This window comes from Oncorhynchus masou, chromosome 28, assembly GCF_036934945.1.
Source record: "Oncorhynchus masou masou isolate Uvic2021 chromosome 28, UVic_Omas_1.1, whole genome shotgun sequence".
NCBI classification, from domain to species: Eukaryota; Metazoa; Chordata; class Actinopteri; order Salmoniformes; family Salmonidae; genus Oncorhynchus; species Oncorhynchus masou.
Window position 1 is genome coordinate 4104153 of NC_088239.1, and position 20700 is coordinate 4124852.

At 47.7% G+C, this 20700-nt stretch overlaps 1 pseudogene; it reads left to right on the forward strand.

Moving 5' to 3' along the window:
* The window catches only part of LOC135517114 (nuclear receptor coactivator 2-like), a 170854-nt pseudogene that overhangs the window by 81137 nt on the left and 69017 nt on the right, over positions 1 to 20700 (forward strand).

Sequence of the window (20700 nt, forward strand, 5' to 3'; positions counted from 1 at the left end):
TACACTGCACTACAATACACTACAATACACTACACTGCACTGCACTACAATACACTGCACTACAATACACCGCACTACAATACACTGCACTACAATACACTGCACTGCACTACAATACACTACACTACAATACAATGCACTACAATACACTACAATACACTGCACTACAATACACTGCACTACACTGCACTACACTACACTGCACTGCAATGCACTACAATACACTGCACTACACTACACTGCACTGCACTACAATACACGGCACTACAACACACTGTACTACACTGCACTACACTGCACTGTACTATACTGCACTGCACTACAATACACCACACTACAATACACTGCACTACAATACACTGCACTGCACTACAATACACTGCACTACAATACACTGCACTGCACTACAATACACTGCACTACAATACACTGCACTACAATACACTGCACTACAATACACTGCACTACAATACACTGCACTGCAATACACTGCACTGCACTACAATACACTGCACTACAATACACTGTACTACACTGCACTACACTGCACTGTACTACACTGCACTGCACTACAATACACCGCACTACAATACACTGCACTACAATACACTGCACTGCACTATACACTACACTGCACTACAATACACTACACTGCATACAATACACTGCACTATACAATAACATACAGTATCTAGTCTGATAAATGACAGCTACACTTATAGACACTGTAGGCCTGTTCATTTATCTGACTAGATACATGTATGTTAAATGAACTACAGTCTATAGCTAACATACAGTGTTATAAATGACTACAGTAGGCCTGTTCATTTATCTGACTAGATACTGTATGTTATCTGGCTCTATGATATAGACTGTAGGTTTGTTCATTTATTAGACTAGATACTGTATCTAGTTATCTGGCTATAGACTGTAGAACAGCCTGTTCATTTATCTAGACTAGATACTGTATGTTATCTGGCAGGCCTCAGTCTATATCATAGAGATAACATACAGTATCTAGTCTAATAAATGGCCTACAGTTCATTTAACATACAGTATCTAGACTAGATACTGTATCTAGTCTGATAAATAACAGGCCTACAGTCTATATCATAGAGCCAGATAACATACAGTATCTAGTCTAATAAATGAACAGGCCTACAGTCTAGGCCATACAGTTCTAGTTTAAATCTACAGACTAGATAACTACAGTATGTTATCTGGCTCTATGATATAGACTGTAGGTTTGTTCATTTATTAGACTAGATACTGTATGTTATCTGGCCAGATAACATAGTATCTGTAGGCCTGTTCATTTATTAGACTAGATACTGTATGTTATCTGGCTCTATGATAACATAGATCTAGTAGAACAGCCTGTTCATTTATCTAGTCTGACTAGATACTGTATGTTATCTGGCCTCAGTCTATGATAACATAGACTGTAGAACAGTTTGTTCATTTATTAGACTAGATACTAACATACAGTATGTTATCTGGCTATACAGTACTGTAGGCCTGTTCATTTATTAGACTAGATACTGTATGTTATCTGGCTCTATGATATAGACTGTCTGAGGCCTGTTCATTTATTAGACTAGATACTGTATGTTATCTGGCTCATATATCTAGATATAGACTGTAGGCCTGTTCATTTATCAGAATAGATACTGTATGTTATCTGGCTATAGACTGTAGGCCTGTTCATTTATTAGACTAGATACTGTATGTTATCTGGCTATAGACTGTAGGCCTGTTCATTTATTAGACTAGATACTGTATGTTATCTGGCTATAGACTGTAGGCCTGTTCATTTATTAGACTAGATACTGTGTGTTATTTGGCTATAGACTGTAGGCCTGTTCATTTATTAGACTAGATACTGTGTGTTATCTGGCTATAGACTGTAGGCCTGTTCATTTATTAGACTAGATACTGTATGTTATCTGGCTCTATGATATAGACTGTAGGCCTGTTCATTTATTAGACTAGATACTGTATGTTATCTGGCTATAGACTGTAGGCCTGTTCATTTATCAGAATAGATACTGTATGTTATCTGGCTCTATGATATAGACTGTAGGCCTGTTCATTTATTAGACTAGATACTGTATGTTATCTGGCTCTATGATATAGACTGTAGGCCTGTTCATTTATCAAACTAAATACTGTATGTTATCTGGCCCTATGATATAGACTGTAGGCCTGTTCATTTATTAGACTAGATACTGTATGTTATCTTATCTATGATATAGACTGTAGGCCTGTTCATTTATTAGACTAGATACTATATGTTATCTGGCTCTATGATATAGACTGTAGGCCTGTTCATTTATCAGACTAGATACTGTATGTTATCTGGCTCTAGCTCTATGATATAGACTGTAGGCCTGTTCATTTATCAGACTAGATACTGTATGTTATCTGGCTCTATGATATAGACTGTAGGTAGGCTGTTCATTTATCAGACTAGATACTGTATGTTATCTGGCTCTATGATATAGACTGTAGGCCTGTTCATTTATCTGACTAGATACTGTATGTTATCTGACTATAGACTGTAGGCCTGTTCATTTATTAGACTAGATACTGTATGTTATCTGGCTCTATGATATAGACTGTAGGCCTGTTCATTTATCAGAATAGATACTGTATGTTATCTGGCTATGCTCTATGATATAGACTGTAGGCCTGTTCATTTAGCTGACAATATATGTTGTCAGTCCTGTGTCATTATATGATTTTATATTAAGAATAATAAAAATGAACTTAGCTGAATAAAATACAATGGATATTTTTCCCCTTTCCAGAGTGAGACTGGGCGGATGTGAAGTGTCTATGTTGAGCATATAGGTGATCATTTGAAACAGGCCCTATATGCTAGATCTAGAGTTATTTGTCAACTTTCATTTTTGAATTATACAAACCTTTAGAATGTTTTTTTTTTATTTTATTTATTTAACCAGGTCGGCCAGTCGAGAACACGTTCTCATTTACAACTGTGACCTGGCCAAAGAGAAAGCAAAGCAGTGCGACACAAACAACAACGACAGAGTTTCTGTAATGTCTTAGAAATGAAAAAACATGTCTGGATGGGCTGCATGATGCGACTATAGACTTGAGGGTTTGAGAAAGTAAAAAGCAGGAACTTGCTTACCGTAGGCTGCACACTGATCAGACTTTTCTCTATTTAATCCTGCCTTTACTAATATGTCAAATTTGTTTTAGATTTGGAATGACCCATTATCACAGGAACACATTCCATCCATATGACCCATTATCACAGGAACACATTCCATCCATATGACCCATTATCACAGGAACACATTCCATCCATATGACCCATTATCACAGGAACACATTCCATCCATATGACCCATTATCACGGGAACAGGAACACATTCCATCCATATGACCCATTATCACAGGAACACATTCCATCCATATGACCCATTATCACGGGAACAGGAACACATTCCATCCATATGACCCATTATCACTGGAACACAATCCATCCATATGACCCATTATCACAGGAACACATTCCATCCATATGACCCATTATCACGGGAACACATTCCATCCATATGACCCATTATCACAGGAACACATTCCATCCATATGACCCATTATCACAGGAACACATTCCATCCATATGACCCATTATCACTGGAACAGGAACACATTTCATCCATATGACCCATTATCACAGGAACACATTTCATCCATATGGCCCATTATCACAGGAACACATTCCATCCATATGACCCATTATCACAGGAACACATTCCATCCATATGACCCATTATCACAGGAACACATTCCATCCATATGACCCATTATCACAGGAACACATTCCATCCATATGACCCATTATCACAGGAACACATTCCATCCATATGACCCATTATCACAGGAACACATTCCATCCATATGACCCATTATCACAGGAACACATTTCATCCATATGACCCATTATCACTGGAACAGGAACACATTCCATCCATATGACCCATTATCACAGGAACACATTCCATCCATATGACCCATTATCACAGGAACACATTCCATCCATATGACCCATTATCACAGGAACACATTCCATCCATATGACCCATTATCACGGAACAGGAACACATTCCATCCATATGACCCATTATCACAGGAACACATTCCATCCATATGACCCATTATCACAGGAACACATTCCATCCATATGACCCATTATCACAGGAACACATTCCATCCATATGACCCATTATCACAGGAACACATTCCATCCATATGACCCATTATCACAGGAACACATTCCATCCATATGACCCATTATCACAGGAACACATTCCATCCATATGACCCATTATCACAGGAACACATTCCATCCATATGACCCATTATCACTGGAACAGGAACACATTCCATCCATATGACCCATTATCACGGGAACACATTCCATCCATATGACCCATTATCACGGGAACACATTCCATCCATATGACCCATTATCACAGGAACACATTTCATCCATATGACCCATTATCACGGGAACAGGAACACATTCCATCCATATGACCCATTATCACGGGAACACATTCCATCCATATGACCCATTATCACAGGAACACATTCCATCCATATGACCCATTATCACAGGAACACATTTCATCCATATGACCCATTATCACAGGAACACATTCCATCCATATGACTCATTATCACAGGAACACATTCCATCCATATGACCCATTATCACAGGAACACATTTCATCCATATGACCCATTATCACAAGAACACATTCCATCCATATGACTCATTATCACAGGAACACATTCCATCCATATGACCCATTATCACGGGAACACATTCCATCCATATGACCCATTATCACAGGAACACATTCCATCCATATGACCCATTATCACAGGAACACATTCCATCCATATGACCCATTATCACTGGAACAGGAACACATTCCATCCATATAACCCATTATCACAGGAACACATTTCATCCATATGCACTGGAGTAGTGAATCCAGTCCAGTTTCCCGCCGGTATGTTTTTCACTCATGTTGGGGCGTCTACTCCGGTCATTTCGATGCGCCACAGGCAATTTTTTATTTTAAATTTTTTATTTTATTTTTATTTATTTTTTCCCTCCACCTAAAACTCTGTATACCATGGGTTCTCCAACCTTGTTCCCGCAGCTACCCAGTGCTTCATGTGGGAAACCAAGTGAAATCTGTCCAGGAACATCGATAGTAGCATGTTTTCATGAAACTGTTGACAGCCGGTCTCTCTGCGCCCCAAGTACCAGACCATTAGGACCTGATGGAGGGACAGTAGAGCCCTAAGTACCAGGCCATTGGGACCTGATGGAGGGACAGTAGAGCCCTAAGTACCAGTCCATTAGGACCTGATGGAGGGACAGTAGAGCCCTGAGTACCAGGCCACTAGGTTCTGATGGAGGGACAGTAGAGCCCTAAGTACCAGGCCATTGGGACCTGATGGAGGGACAGTAGAGCCCTAAGTACCAGGCCATTAGGACTTGATGGAGGGACAGTAGAGCCCTGAGTAGGGACAGGCCATTAGGACCTGATGGAGGGACAGTAGAGCCCTAAGTACCCGGCCATTAGGACCTGATGGAGGGACAGTAGAGCCCTAAGTACCAGGCCATTGGGACCTGATGGAGGGACAGTAGAGCCCTAAGTACCAGGCCATTAGGACCTGATGGAGGGACAGTAGAGCCCTGAGTACCAGGCCATTAGGACCTGATGGAGGGACAGTAGAGCCCTAAGTACCAGGCCATTAGGACCTGATGGAGGGACAGTAGAGCCCTAAGTACCAGGCCATTAGGACCTGATGGAGGGACAGTAGAGCCCTGAGTAGCAGGCCATTAGGACCTGATGGAGGGACAGTAGAGCCCTAAGTACCCGGCCATTAGGACCTGATGGAGGGACAGTAGAGCCCTAAGTACCAGGCCATTAGGACCTGATGGAGGGACAGTAGAGCCCTAAGTACCAGGCCATTAGGACCTGATGGAGGGACAGTAGAGCCCTAAGTACCAGGCCATTAGGACCTGATGGAGGGACAGTAGAGCCCTAAGTACCAGGCCATTAGGACTTGGAGGGACAGTAGAACCCTAAGTACCAGGCCATTAGGACCTGATGGAGGGACAGTAGAGCCCTGAGTTCCAGGCCATTAGGACCTGATGGAGGGACAGTAGAGCCCTAAGTACCCGGCCATTAGGACCTGATGGAGGGACAGTAGAGCCCTAAGTACCAGGCCATTAGGACCTGATGGAGGGACAGTAGAGCCCTAAGTACCAGGCCATTAGGACCTGATGGAGGGACAGTAGAGCCCTAAGTACCAGGCCATTAGGACCTGATGGAGGGACAGTAGAGCCCTAAGTACCAGGCCATTAGGACTTGGAGGGACAGTAGAACCCTAAGTACCAGGCCATTAGGACCTGATGGAGGGACAGTAGAGCCCTGAGTACCAGGCCATTAGGACCTGATGGAGGGACAGTAGAGCCCTGAGTACGGTAATGGTCACCCTGAAAGCGCTGCCGAGTTCCTCTGTGGAGATGGGAGAATCTTCCGAAGGACAACAATTTCTGCAGCACTCCACCAACCAGGCCTTTATGTTAGAGTGGCATGATTGAAGGACACATGACAGCCCGTTTGGACTTTGCAGAAGACACCTAAAGGACTCTCAGACCATGAGAAACAAGATTGTCTGGTCTGATGAAACCAAGATGGAACTGTTTGGCCTGAAAGCCAAGCATCACGTTTGAAGGAAACCTGGCGCCATCCCTACAGTGAAGCATGGTGGTAGCAGGATCATGCTGTGGGGAGGTTTTTCTGGGAATGAGGGAAAGATGAACGGAGCAAAGTACAGAGAGATCATTGATGAAAACCTGGTCCAGAGCGCTCTGGACCTCAGACTGGGACGACTGTTCACTTTCCAACAGGACAACGACACTAAGCACTCAGCCAAGACAACGTGGCTTCAGGACGAGTCTCTGAATGTCCTTCAGTGAGTAATGATGTACTTATTGCAGCACTGTGCTGGTTTACCGAAGTCTGCTGGACCTGCACCATCAACATGTGTCATGCAGGACAGAGGATGCTTGCTTCACACATCAACATGTGTCGTGCAGGACGGAGGATGCTTGCTTCTCATCGTCGACTCTTTCTCCTCTGTTTTCACACAGTGGAAAATAGAAATGTGTTTGCTGCCAGCGTTACTAGTGCCTCACGATTCCTCTTCTCTTCCTCTCATCCTTCTCTTCCTTTACTCTTCCTCTTCTCTCCTCTTTCTTTCCTCCTCTTCTCTCCTCTTCCTCTCCTTCTCCTTCTCCCTCTCCTCTTCCTTTCCTGCTCTCTCCTTCTCTGTTCCCTAGCTCCTCCGCACTGACCCAGCCCTAGCTCCTCCGCACTGACCCAGCCCTAGCTCCTCCGCACTGACCCAACCCTAGCTCCTCCGCACTGACCCAGCCCTAGCTCCTCCGCACTGACCCAGCCTTAGCTCCTCCGCACTGACCCGGCCCTAGCTCCTCCGCACTGACCCGGCCCTAGCTCCTCCGCACTGACCCGGCCCTAGCTCCTCCGCACTGACCCAGCCCTAGCTCCTCCGCACTGACCCAGCCCTAGCTCCTCCGCACTGACCCAGCCCTAGCTCCTCCGCACTGACCCAGCCCTAGCTCCTCCGCACTGACCCAGCCCTAGCTCCTCCGCACTGACACTCATCTTTAGAAATACAGCAGACTGTGCTCTGAACATAAGGGGTCTCTCAATGCATATTAACCCTATCACTGACTGGAGGAGATATAAAGGATCCTACACCCTCTGTAGATCCTCATTTATAAACTATATACTGTAGATATGAATTACACGGACTCTTCACCTATAAACTATATACTGTAGATATGAATTACACTGACTTCATTTATAAACTATATACTGTAGATATGAATTACACACTCTTCATTTATAAACTATATACTGTAGATATGAATTACACTGACTCTTCATTTATAAACTATATACTGTAGATATGAATTACACTGACTCTTCACCTATAAACTATATACTGTAGATAAGAATTACACTGACTTTCTCTCCCCTTTATAATCATTTATATAGCCACTTTTATAATTTTGTATTATATTTACATTTTTACCTATTTTACTCTCCAATTTCACCGTATCCAATTGGTAGTTACAGTCAACCATACCGACTCGGTAGAGGCGAAGGTCGAGAGCCGTGCGTCCTCCGAAACAACCCATCCAAGCCGGCACTGCTTCTTGACAAAACGCCCAATTACCCCGGCAGCCAGCCGCACCAATGTGTCAGAGGAAACACCATACACCTGGCGACCATGTCAGCTTGCACTGCGCCCAGCCCACCACAGGAGTCGCTAGTGAGCAATGGGACAAGGACATCCCTGCCGGGCAAACCCTCCCCTAACGCGGACGACGCCGAGCCAATTGTGCACCGTTTCATGGGTCACCCCCGGTCGCGGCCGGCTGCGACAGAGCCTGGACTCGAACCCAGAGTCTCTGGTGGCACAGCTAGCACTGCGATGCAGTGCCTTAGACCACTGTACTGCGATGCAGTGCCTTAGACCACTGTACTGCGATGCAGTGCCTTAGACCACTGTGCCACTCAGGAGGCTGCACCTGTAATAAAGTTGCATTAAAGTATTAGTGAGGCTAATGCTCATCTATTAACAGTACAGAGGTATGGCCTTACTTATCTAATACTGTCAGTACAGAGATGGCCTTACTTATCTAATACTGTCAGTACTGTACATTGGTATGGCTATTCAAATTGCTACCTATTAGACTACCCCCTGCTGCTACTCTCTGTTATCTATGCATAGTCACGTTAACTCTACCTACATGGACATATTACCTCGACGAACCGGTGCCCCCGCACATTGACTCTGTACCGTAATACCCTGTATATAGTCTCCACATTGACTCTGTACCGGTACCCCCTGTATATAGCCTCCACATTGACTCTGTACCGGTAACCCCTGTATATAGCCTCCACATTGACTCTGTACCGTAACACCCTGTATATAGCCTCCACATTGACTCTGTACCGTAACACCCTGTATATAGCCTCCACATTGACTCTGTACCGGTACCCCCCTGTATATAGTCTCCACATTGACTCTGTACCGGTATCCCCTGTATATAGCCTCCACATTGACTCTGTACCGGTACCCCCTGTATATAGCCTCCACATTGACTCTGTACCGTAATACCCTGTATATAGCCTCCACATTGACTCTGTACCGGTACCCCCCTGTATATAGCCTCCACATTGACTCTGTACCGGTGCCCCCTGTATATAGCTTCGCTACTGTTATTTTACTGCTGCTCTTTTAATTATTTGTTGTTCTAATTTAATGTTTTACTTAACCAACAATGCAGTTTTAAGAAAAAGAAGTGTTAAGGGCTTGTAAGTAAGCATTTTCACTCTAAGGTTGTATTCGGCGCATATGACAAATACAAATTGATATGATTCTGTCAGTACAGTGGTGTGGTCTTACTGATATAATACTGCCAGTGCAGTGGTGTGGTCTTACTGATATAATACTGCCAGTGCAGTGGTGTGGTCTTACTGATATAATACTGTCAGTGCAGTTGTGTGGTCTTGCTGATATAATACTGTCAGTGCAGTGGTGTGGTCTTACTGATATAATACTGCCAGTGCAGTGGTGTGGTCTTACTGATATAATACTGCCAGTGCAGTGGTGTGGTCTTACTGATATAATACTGCCAGTGCAGTGGTGTGGTCTTACTGATATAATACTGCCAGTGCAGTGGTGTGGTCTTACTGATATAATACTGCCAGTGCAGTGGTGTGGTCTTACTGATATAATACTGCCAGTGCAGTGGTATGGTCATTGTAACCTCAAAGAAACTCCACTTTGAACTTTGTTGCAACATCACTAAAGGCCTATTTCCAACATTGTGCACAACTTTTGACCAGCTCCCTATGGGTTTCCCTATGGGTCCCGGTCAAAAGTAGTGCACTATATAGGGAATAGGGTGGTATTTAGGGTCCTGGTCAAATGTAGTGCACTATATAGGGAATAGGGTGGTATTTAGGGCCCTGGTCAAATTTAGTGCACTATATAGTGAGTAGTGTGGTATTTGGGACACATATTGTGTGATGTTGCCTATTTACACTGAGTGTACTAAACATTAAGAACACCTTCCTAATATTGAGCTGTACCCCCTTTTGCCCTCAGAACAGACTCAATTTGTCAAGGCATGGACTCTACAAGTTGTCAAAAGTATTTCCTAATGATTGCTAGTCCATGTTGACTCTAATGCTTCCTACAGTTGTCAAGTTGGACCAAACCCAGCAGCGTTGTAGTTCTTGACACAAACCGGTGCGCCTGTCACCTACTACCCCGTTCAAAGGCACTTAAATATTTTGTCTTGCCCATTCACCCTCAGAATGGTACGAATACACAATCCATGTCTCAGTTGTCTCTAGGCGTAAAAATCATTCTCCAACCCTTCATCGAACACTGATTTTGAAGTGGAGATCATTAAGGGATCATAGCATTCACCTGGATTCATCTGGTCAGTATATGTCATGGAAATGTTCCTAATGTTTTGCATTCTCAGTGTTGGTCAGTGTTTTGTAATGAAGGATTTAAGGGTGAATGTCTCTAAGGTCTGGTTTGTTAATGGGATCACATAGCATACATTAGGACTCATTTGACATGAATTAGATGATCGTATTAGAGATGGATTAGAGAATGATTAGTGATGGAGAGATTACTGCTGTTCATCTCTTTTATTAAACAGTGAAACGGAGGAAGGAGGAAGTTTAGGAAGCTCGAGGAACAACTTGGGGGATCCAAATTAACTTCTTGTTGTCTACGTCCCAAATGGCTCCCTTTTCCCTTGGTAGTGCACTACTTTTAACGCCCTGGTCCAAAGTACTGCATTATATAGGGACTAGGGCGGCAGGTAACCTAGCAGTTAGAGTGTTTGGGCCAGTAACCGAAAGGTCACTGATTCAAATACCCGAGCTGACAAAGCGAGAAATCTGTCTGTGCCCTTGAGCAAGGCACTTAACCGTAATTTTCTCCAAGGGCTGCGTAATACAATTGCCGACCCTGTAAAACAGCACATTTTACTGCACCTATCGGGTGTGTGACGGTGCTTAAAAAGAAAATACAAATAATGGTGCCATTTGACTCCCTCCTATCTACGTTGTCTGCTCAGTTCAACGACCTGTCTGTTGATGAAGCTGTGACTTCCCCATGTTAGGTAAAAGGGAAAGACAATAAGACATCTGATTGGTTGTCTTTCCCACAGAGAAAGCAGCCGCGGCCAATGAGGAGGAGGTACAGAAGGCGGATGTGTCGTCGACGGGCCAAAGCATCATCGACAAGGATGCTCTCGGACCAATGATGCTGGAGGTGAGTCTGAGTGATGTTGCTACTCTTGGGATAATTAGTCTACGCTTTATCCAGGCAGTCCAGGCACCTTGTTCTACTGAGCTACAGAGGATCTAGCTAGCTAACAAGGTACCCTGCTCTACTGAGCTACAGAGGATCTAGCTAGCTAACAAGGTACCCTGCACTACTGAGCTACAGAGGATCTAGCTAGCTAACAAGGTGCCATGTTCTACTGAGCTACAGAGGATCTAGCTAGCTAACAAGGTGCCATGTTCTACTGAGCTACAGAGGATCTAGCTAGCTAACAAGGTGCCATGTTCTACTGAGCTACAGAGGATCTAGCTAGCTAACAAGGTACCATGTTCTACTGAGCTACAGAGGATCTAGCTAGCTAACAAGGTACCGTGCTCTACTGAGCTACAGAGGATCTAGCTAGCTAACAAGGTACCCTGCTCTACTGAGCTACAGAGGATCTAGCTAGCTAACAAGGTGCCATGTTCTACTGAGCTACAGAGGATCTAGCTAGCTAACAAGGTACCATGTTCTACTGAGCTACAGAGGATCTAGCTAGCTAACAAGGTACCGTGCTCTACTGAGCTACAGAGAATCTAGCAAGCTAACAAGGTACCGTGTTCTACTGAGCTACAGAGGATCTAGCTAGCTAACAAGGTACCATGTTCTACTGAGCTCCAGAGGATCTAGCTAGCTAACAAGGTACCCTGCTCTACTGAGTTACAGAGAATCTAGCTAGCTAACAAGGCACCGTGCTCTACCAACTGAGCTACAGATAATCTAGCTAGCTAACAAGGCACCGTGCTCTACCAACTGAGCTACAGAGAATCTAGCTAGCTAACAAGGTGCCATGTTCTACTGAGCTAAAGAGGATCTAGCTAGCTAACAAGGTACCGTGTTCTACCAACTGAGCTACAGAGGATCTAGCTAGCTAACAAGGCACCGTGCTCTACCAACTGAGCTACAGATAATCTAGCTAGCTAACAAGGCACCGTGCTCTACCAACTGAGCTACAGAGAATCTAGCTAGCAAACAAGGTGCCATGTTCTACTGAGCTACAGAGGATCTAGCTAGCTAACAAGGTACCGTGTTCTACCAACTGAGCTACAGAGGATCTAGCTAGCTAACAAGGCACCGTGCTCTACCAACTGAGCTACAGAGAATCTAGCTAGCTAACAAGGCACTGTGTTCTTCTTAGCTACAGAGGATCTGGATAGACCGAGATTTGGTTAATTACAGTGCCTTGCAAAAGTATTCACCCCCCTTTGCATTTTTCCTATTTTAATGCATTATAATAACCTGCAACTTTAATAGATTTTTGTTTGGATTTCATGTAAAGGACATACACAAAATAGTCCAAATTTGTGAAGTGAAATGAACAGGTGTGGGTGCATATGTTTTCACCCCCTTTGCTATGAAGCCCCTAAATAAGATCTGGTGCAACCAATTACCTTCAGAAATCACATAATTAGTTAAATAAAGTCCACCTGTGTGTCACATGATCCCAGTATATATACACCTGTTCTGAAAGGCCCCAGAGTCTGCAACACCACTAAGCAAGGGGCACTATGAAGACCAAGGAGCTCTCCAAACAGGTCAGGGACAACGTTGTGGGGAAGTACAGATCAGGGTTGGGTTATAAAAAAAACATCAGAAACTTTGAACATCCCACGGAGCACCATTAAATCCATTAATAGAAAATGAAAGAATATGGCACCACAACAAATCTGCCAAGAGAGGGCCGCACACCAAAACTCACGGACCAGGCAAGAATGGCATTAATCCGAGAGGCAAGAAAGAGACCAAGATAATCCTGAAGGAGCTGCAAAGCTCCACAGCGGAGATTGGAGTATCTGTCCATAGGACCACTTTAAGCCGTGCACTCCACAGAGCTGGGATTTATGGAAGAGTGTCCAGAAAAAGCCATTGCTTAAAGAAAAAAATAATCAAACACATTTGGTGTTCGCCAAAAGGCACGTGGGAGACTCCCCAAACATATGGAAGGAGGTACTCTGGTCAGATGAGATTAAAATGGAGTGTTTTGGCCATCAAGGAAAACGTTATGTCTGGTGCAAACCCAACACCTCTCATCACCCCAAAAACGCCATCCCCACAGTGAAGCATGGTGGTGGTAGCATGCTTTGGGGATGTTTTTCATCGGCAGGGACTGGGAAACTGGTCAGAATTGAAGGAAGATTGGATGGCGCTAAATACAGGGAAATTCTTGAGGGAAACCTGTTTCAGACTTCCATAGATTTGAGCCTGGAACGGAGGTTCACCTTCCAGCAGAACAATGACCCTAAGCATACTGCTAAAGCAGGTGGTTTAAGGGGAAACATGTACATGTCTTGGAATGGCCTAGTCAAAGCCCAGACCTCAATCCAACTGAGAGTCTGTGGTATGACTTCAAGATTGCTGTACCTCAGCAGAGCTGGAGCAGCTTTGCCTTGAAGAATGGGCAAAAATCCCAGTGGCTAGATGTGCCAAGCTTATAGAGACATACCCCAAGAGACTTGCAGCTGTAATTGCTGTAAAATGTGTCTCTACAAAGTATTGACTTTGGGGGTTGAATAGTTATGCACTTTCAGGTTGAACATTTTTTTTAAAAATCTTAGTTCTTGTTTGTTTCACCATAAATATTTTGCATCTTCAAAGTGGTAGGAATGTTGTGTAAATCAAATTATACAAACCTCCCTCAAAAAAATCTATTTCAATTCCAGGTTGTAAGGCAACAAAATAGGAAAAATGCCAAGAGGGGTGAATACTTTTGAAAGCCACTGTAAGTGGAGGTGGTAGGCTTATAGCTCATCTATTTGTTTGCCCATCTATCACTGATCAGAATCATTTAGCAGGCTATAATGTAGTCTAAAATCACTGACCAGAAACATTTAACAGTCTAAATCAAGTGTAACTGTTGATTGCATATATATTTTTTTTTTACATTTTTAATTTTACATTTATTTTACTAGGCAAGTCAGTTAAGAACAAATTCTTATTTTCAATGACGGCCTAGGAACAATGGGTTAACTGCCAGTTCAGAAGATAGAACGACAGATTTGTACCTTGTCAGCTTGGGGGTTTGAACTTGCAACCTTACGGTTACTAGTCCAACGCTCTAACCACTAGGCTACCCTGCCACCCCATATGGGATACTCTAAAAGCCTGTGGAGGTTGTGAAATATAAACATGAAACTTGCATGCTGTTGATAATATAGATTGCTATTATTTTTCTACCGGTATCAAGATACATTCAAAACTATACTCACATGGTATTTTTTTTTTTTTTAAATACATTTGATTATTTTTGTAATGTTTCTTAGGAGCTGCCTAAATGAATAATACATTTCTTTGTGACGGTGGAAATATCTACTGACTACTTAATATATATATCTACTGACATCTACTTAAACTTTCTGGCACAGGAGATGTAAACAGTTTTTCTCTGCGGTAAGAATGTGATAATATATTGGACTGTATAAATTGAGTTCTTAAAACATTCTTTGATTTAAACATTTTTTTATATAGAATGTTTTTTTTGTTTTTTTTTTACAGCAAGACAGTGAATCCTATGTGATAGAGGTGTAATGTCTGGGTTTAAACCACACTAATGTCCTTGTTTGTCTGGTTAGACCAGCCCACACTGCAGCGAGAGCACAGCTTGAACCTGCAGATGGGTCCGAGTGCACCTGGGTGTTTCTCCTGCCGATGGCCTTTGTCTGCGTAGGTTAGAGAGCTAACAGAGTCCCTACTCAGAGAGAGAGAGTAGGTGGGAATCGCTGGGCCCCTGTTCGTCCCTCCGTCTGCTGGATGCTGACAGACGGGGAAAGGGAGAGAGAAAGAGAGGAGGCTATATTTAGCATTGAGTTGCATGTGGATTCAGTGATGGCAGGCAGACCTCCAGAGCTATAAATATTACCCTGACATTACACATCTCTCAGTGAACAGAGGAAGGAGAGAGAGGGTGTAAGGGAGGGGAGGAGGCTGAATGGACTGATTCATCCTGCAGGCAGGCAGCGAGGCTGAGTGATTCATCCTGCAGGCAACGAGGCTGAGTGATTCATCCTGCAGGCAGGCAGCGAGGCTGAGTGATTCATCCTGCAGGCAGGCAGCGAGACTGAGTGATTCATCCTGCAGGCAGCGAGACTGAGTGATTCATCCTGCAGGCAGGCAGCGAGGCTGAGTGATTCATCCTGCAGGCAGGCAGCGCGAGGCTGAGTGATTCATCCTGCAGGCAGGCAGGCAGGCATCCTGCAGGCAGGCTGAGTGATTCATCCTGCAGGCAGCGAGACTGAGTGATTCATCCTGCAGGCAGGCAGCGAGGCTGAGTGATTCATCCTGCAGGCAGGCAGGCAGCGAAGCTGAGTGCTTCATCATGCAGGCAGGCAGGCAGCGCCAGGCTGAGTGATTCATCCTGCAGGCAGGCAGGCAGCGAGGCTGTGTGATTCATCCTGCAGGCAGGCAGGCAGCGAGACTGAGTGATTCATCCTGCAGGCAGGCAGGCAGCGAGGCTGAGTGATTCATCCTGCAGGCAGGCAGGGCAGCGAGGCTGAGTGATTCATCCTGCAGGCAGGCAGGAGGCAGCGAGGCTGAGTGATTCATCCTGCAGTCAGGGCAGGCAGCGAGGCTGAGTGATTCATCCTGCAGTCAGGCAGGCAGCGAGGCTGAGTGATTCATCCTGCAGGCAGGCAGGCAGCGAGGCTGAGTGATTCATCCTGCAGGCAGGCAGGCAGCGAGGCTGTGTGATTCATCCTGCAGGCAGGCAGGCAGCGAGGCTGTGTGATTCATCCTGCAGGCAGGCAGGCAGCGAGGCTGAGTGATTCATCCTGCAGGCAGGCAGGCAGCGAGGCTGAGTGATTCATCCTGCAGGCAGGCAGGCAGCGAGGCTGAGTGATTCATCCTGCAGGCAGGCAGGAAGCGAGGCTGAGTGATTCATCCTGCAGTCAGGCAGGCAGCGAGGCTGAGTGATTCATCCTGCAGTCAGGCAGGCAGCGAGGCTGAGTGATTCATCCTGCAGGCAGGCAGGCAGCGAGGCTGAGTGATTCATCCTGCAGGCAGGCAGGCAGCGAGGCTGAGTGATTCATCCTGCAGGCAGGCAGCGCGAGGCTGAGTGATTCATCCTGCAGGCAGGCAGCGCGAGGCTGAGTGATTCATCCTGCAGGCAGGCAGCGAGGCTGAGTGATTCATCCTGCAGGCAGCGAGGCTGAGTGATTCATCCTGCAGGCAGCGAGGCTGAGTGATTCATCCTGCAGTCAGGCAGGCAGCGAGGCTGAGTGATTCATCCTGGCAGTCAGGCAGGCAGCGAGGCTGAGTGATTCATCCTGCAGGCAGGCAGGCAGCGAGGCTGAGTGATTCTTCCTGCAGGCAGGCAGCGAGGCTGAGTGATTCTTCCTGCAGGCAGGCAGCGAGGCTGAGTGATTCTTCCTGCAGGCAGGCAGCGCGAGGCTGAGTGATTCATCCTGCAGGCAGGCAGCGAGGCTGAGTGATTCATCCTGCAGGCAGGCAGTGATTCATCCTGCAGGCAGCGAGGCTGAGTGATTCATCCTGCAGGCAGGCAGCGAGGCTGAGTGATTCATCCTGCAGGCAGGCAGCGAGGCTGAGTGATTCATCCTGCAGGCAGGCAGCGAGGCTGAGTGATTGTTCCTGCAGGCAGGCAGCTAGAGGCTGAGTGATTCATCCTGCAGGCAGGCGAGGCTGAGTGATTCATCCTGCAGGCAGACAGGCAGCGAGGCTGAGTGATTCATCCTGCAGGGCAGCGCGAGGCTGAGTGATTCATCCTGCAGGCAGGCGAGGCTGGTGATTCATCCGAGGCAGACAGGCAGGCAGAGTGATTCATCCTGCAGGCAGGGCAGGCAGCGAGGCTGAGTGATTCATCCTACAGGCAGACAGGCAGGCAGCGAGGCTGAGTGATTCATCCTGCAGGCAGGCAGGCAGGCAGCGAGGCTGAGTGATTCATCCTGCAGGCAGGCAGCGAGGCTGAGTGATTCATCCTGCAGGCAGGCAGGCAGCGAGGCTGAGTGATTCATCCTGCAGGCAGGCAGGCAGCGAGGCTGAGTGATTCATCCTGCAGGCAGGCGCGAGGCTGAGTGATTCATCCTGCAGGCAGGCAGGCAGCGAGGCTGAGTGATTCATCCTGCAGGCAGGCAGCGAGGCTGAGTGATTCATTCTGCAGGCAGACAGGCAGCGGGGCTGAGGGATTCATCCTGCAGGCAGCGAGGCTGAGTGATTCATCCTGCAGGCATCGAGGCTGAGTGATTCATCCTGCAGGCAGCGAGGCTGAGTGATTCATCCTGCAGGCAGCGATTCTATGTGATTCATCCTGCAGGCAGACAGCGAGGCTGAGTGATTCATCCTGCAGGCAGCGAGGCTGAGTGATTCATCCTGCAGGCAGGCAGGCAGCGAGGATGAGTGATTCATCCTGCAGGCAGGCAGACAGCGAGGCTGAGTGATTCATCCTGCAGGCAGGCAGACAGCGAGGCTGAGTGAGTCATCCTGCAGGCAGGCAGCGAGGCTGAGTGATTCATCCTGCAAGCAGGCAGACAGCGAGGCTGAGTGATTCATCCTGCAGGCAGGCAGCGAGGCTGAGTGATTCTTCCTGCAGGCAGGCAGCGAGGCTGAGTGATTCTTCCTGCAGGCAGGCAGCGAGGCTGAGTGATTCATCCTGCAGGCAGGCAGCGAGACTGAGTGATTCATCCTGCAGGCAGGCAGCGAGGCTGAGTGATTCATCCTGCATGCAGGCAGCGAGGCTGAGTGATTCATCCTGCAGGCAGGCAGCTAGCGAGGCTGAGTGATTCATCCTGCAGGCAGGCAGGCAGCGAGGCTGAGTGATTCATCCTGCAGGCAGGCAGACAGCGAGGCTGAGTGATTCATCCTGCAGGCAGGCAGCGTGGCTGAGTGATTCATCCTGCAGGCAGGCAGGCAGCGAGGCTGAGTGATTCATCCTGCAGGCAGGCAGGCAGCGAGGCTGAGTGATTCATCCTGCAGGCAGGCAGCGCGAGGCTGAGTGATTCATCCTGCAGGCAGGCAGTGATTCATCCTGCGAGGCTGAGGCTGAGTGATTCATCCTGCAGGCAGGCAGACAGCGAGGCTGAGTGATTCATCCTGCAGGGCAGGCAGCGAGGCTGAGTGATTCATCCTGCATGCAGGCAGGCAGCGAGGCTGAGTGATTCATCCTGCAGGCAGGCAGCGCTGAGTGATTCATCCTGCAGGCAGGCAGGCAGCGAGGCTGAGTGATTCATCCTGCAGGCAGCAGCGAGGCTGAGTGATTCATCCTGCAGGCAGGCAGGCAGCGCGGCTGAGTGATTCATCCTGCAGGCAGGCAGCGAGGCTGAGTGATTCATCCTGCAGGCAGACAGCGAGGCTGAGTGATTCATCCTGCAGGCAGACAGCGAGGCTGAGTGATTCATCCTGCAGGCAGACAGCGAGGCTGAGTGATTCATCCTGCATGCAGGCAGCGAGGCTGAGTGATTCATCCTGCAGGCAGGCAGACAGCGAGGCTGAGTGATTCATCCTGCAGGCAGGCAGACAGCGAGGCTGAGTGATTCATCCTGCAGGCAGGCAGGCAGCGAGGCTGAGTGATTCTTCCTGCAGGCAGGCAGGCAGGCTGAGTGATTCTTCCTGCAGGCAGGCAGGCTGAGTGATTCATCCTGCAGGCGAGGCTGAGTGATTCATCCTGCAGGCAGGCAGGCAGCGAGGCTGAGTGATTCATCCTGCAGGCAGACAGCCAGCGAGGCTGAGTGATTCTTCCTGCAGGCAGGCAGACAGGCAGCGAGGCTGAGTGATTCATCCTGCAGGCAGGCAGCGAGGCTGAGTGATTCATCCTGCAGGCAGGCAGGCACCGTGGCTGATGGATTCATCCTGCAGGCAGGCAGCGAGGCTGAGTGATTCATCCTGCAGGCAGACAGGCAGCGAGGCTGAGTGATTCATCCTGCAGGCAGGCAGCGCGAGGCTGAGTGATTCATCCTGCAGGCATCGAGGCTGAGTGATTCATCCTGCAGGCAGCGAGGCTAAGTGATTCATCCTGCAGGCAGGCAGGCAGCGAGGCTGAGTGATTCATCCTGCAGGCAGCGAGGCTGAGTGATTCATCCTGCATGCAGGCAGGCAGCGAGGCTGAGTGATTCATCCTGCAGGCAGGCAGACAGAGGCTGAGTGATTCATCCTGCAGGCAGCGAGGCTAAGTGATTCATCCTGCAGGCAGGCAGGCAGCGAGGCTGAGGGATTCATCCAGCAGGCAGGCAGCGCGAGGCTGAGTGATTCATCCTGCAGGCATCGGGCTGAGTGATTCATCCTGCAGGCAGCGAGGCTAAGTGATTCATCCTGCAGGCAGGCAGGCAGCGAGGCTGAGTGATTCATCCTGCAGGCAGCGAGGCTGAGTGATTCATCCTGCATGCAGGCAGGCAGCGAGGCTGAGTGATTCATCCTGCAGGCAGGCAGGATTCAGCGGCAGCGCTGAGTGATTCATCCTGCAGGCAGGCAGGCAGCGAGGCTGAGTGATTCATCCTGCAGGCAGGCAGGCAGCGAGGCTGAGTGATTCATCCTGCAGGCAGGCAGCAGCGAGGCTGAGTGATTCATCCTGCAGGCAGGCAGCGAGGCTGAGTGATTCATCCTGCAGGCAGGCAGGCAGCGAGGCTGAGTGATTCATCCTGCAGGCAGGCAGGCGAGGCTGAGTGATTCATCCTGCAGGCAGGCAGAGGCTAAGTGATTCATCCTGCAGGCAGGCAGGCGCGAGGCTGAGTGATTCATCCTGCAGGCAGGCAGGCAGCGAGGCTGAGTGATTCATCCTGCAGGCATCGAGGCTGAGTGATTCATCCTGCAGGCAGCAGAGGCTGAGTGATTCATCCTGCAGGCAGGCAGGCAGCGAGGCTGAGTGATTCATCCTGCAGGCAGGCAGGCAGCGAGCCTGAGTGATTCATCCTGCAGGCATCGAGGCTGAGTGATTCATCCTGCAGGCAGCGAGGCTGAGTGATTCATCCTGCAGGCAGGCAGGCAGCGAGGCTGAGTGATTCATCCTGCAGGCAGGCAGGCAGCGAGGCTGAGTGATTCATCCTGCAGGCATTGAGGCTGAGTGATTCATCCTGCAGGCAGCGAGGCTAAGTGATTCATCCTGCAGGCAGGCAGGCAGCAAGGCTGAGGGATTCATCCAGCAGGCAGCGAGGCTGAGTGATTCATCCTGCAGGCAGGCAGGCAGCGTGGCTGAGTGATTCATCCTGCAGGCAGGCAGGCAGCGAGGCTGAGTGATTCATCCTGCAGGCAGGC